At 35.9% G+C, this 1,820-nt stretch overlaps 1 protein-coding gene across 1 annotated transcript in view; it reads right to left on the bottom strand.

The window, feature by feature from the left end:
* The window catches only part of ogdhb (oxoglutarate dehydrogenase b), a gene marked incomplete in the record, with an annotated part of 21,975 nt that extends 21,541 nt beyond the window's left edge, over positions 1–434 (bottom strand). Inside the window, 1 exon segment of the mRNA XM_035667951.1 lies at positions 282–434.
* Between the last annotated feature and the right edge of the window lie 1,386 nt (positions 435–1,820).

The raw sequence follows: 1,820 nt of genomic DNA, 5'->3' as shown, positions 1-1,820 counted from the left end.
GATTGATTGATTGATTGATTAAACCCTTAAACTAACCGTAACCGTTACCTTCAGCCTTAACGGTGACATTTAAACGTTAACGGGAGGATTCAACCTGGCGGTGTGAACGTATCAATGTCCCCACAACATAACAAACACAAACACACACACACACACACACCAACTGCTCCGCGCTCGAGCGCACACAAACTGTCGGTTCGTTTTAAACCGCAGCGTCTCGCGCAGGTTAAACTGCCACAGTCAGATAAAACTTTCAGCTCTGAACTTTTAATGTTAATTACCTTTTTTCTTCCACAGCCTCTCGTGCGGTGCGCGAGGAGCAAACTCAGCACTGTCCCGTGCTGACTGAGCGCGAGCCGTACGCGGACTGCAGCGGCGGCGGGAGAACTGAGTCGCGCGCTCGGGCACTGTCTAATCGCCCCTGGTGCTGATCTGCGTCACGCCTGCGGTGACGTCACAACGGTGCGGTTGCATCAGAAAGATAAACTTTTATTTATTTTTTTTATAAAACTTTTAAAGAGGGTTAAACTTTATTTTAACGGAGTTTCTAAGCAGAATATTAAAATAATTATCATAAATGATATATTATTATAAATAAATAACGGTTTATAGCTCACTGTAACGCAGACATAAGTTAAATTATGTGTTTGTTTATGTATTTATTTATGTATTTGTCAACAATTATATTTTTGGTTGGTTGACACTTCACAAAAAAATGTATAACTTAATATTTGACATTGTATTTTATGTTTGACAAAACATTAAATGTGGTTTATTACTTATTTATAATAATAAAAATAATAATATAAACTTATGTCATATAGAACCTACACTAAATGCAGATCAAAATATTTTGCAAAATAAAACATAAAAGAACATATAATTTAAAGTAAACAAAGTAAGTACGATAATAAATAGCTTAACTGTGGAGTTAATAAAGTTTATAAAATGTATTTATTTTATTAATTGTATTTATTATGATTATAATGAAGTAAAAATACAGCAAACTCTGGCTGCCGATGCAATTATAGATGCTTTATCATAAATTATGAAAATGTAGCATCCAGTGATTTACAATATGAACTAAAGTACATGTATGAATTATCTCTTAATGACTCTGAGTAGTGTATTTATAGCTTGAGTGTATTTTATTTGGATGAATTTGTTCCCAGAGAGGCCACCGTATCCGTGTCCTGCTGGCACTCACTGTAATGTTAATGTGTGTTAATGTAGTTTCTGTTTTGGCGAGAAACAACTCTCCTGCTGATGTTAATGAGCTCTTTGTGATGCTAAACACCGACCGACCGAGAGAGAGAGACAGGATTTACATTAACTCATATTCATAGTGACCTCTGACCTCTCAGACCTGTCCAACCTCTCAGTTTACAGCTCAGCAGCACTCTGATCCTTTAACAGTAGAAATATCACACTGTAAAATAAACTATAAAGTGTGGAACAAACATGTTAATGCTTTTATTTTAACCTCATATTATTATTATAATACATGTTTACATCCATGTTTACCTGCAGTCTTCTTCTAGTGGTCAAACTCTATTAAAAGTCCTGAATTAAAAATGTTACTTAAACGCACTACAAGCCGTTTAGGGGATAATGAGGTCATTATATTGGTGCAGAATTGGGGTCAGAGGTCACCTACAGGGTCACTTTAGGAGTAGGACAGATGATATTGAGGTGACTTTTAGTGTAAGAGGAAAGAAAGATATTACAAAGGAGCTCGTTAGCCTGTTAGCTCTTTGTTCTACTGGTGCTGAGATGTCTGTGGTCTCTTATAGATAATGTAAAACATGTAAAATGTACTT

Source organism: Morone saxatilis, unplaced genomic scaffold (genome assembly GCF_004916995.1).
Source record: "Morone saxatilis isolate NCDOM2014 unplaced genomic scaffold, NCSU_SB_2.0 Contig21, whole genome shotgun sequence".
NCBI classification, from domain to species: Eukaryota; Metazoa; Chordata; class Actinopteri; family Moronidae; genus Morone; species Morone saxatilis.
Note: the sequence above shows the minus strand (reverse complement) of the source record. Positions and strands in the feature narration are given on the sequence as shown.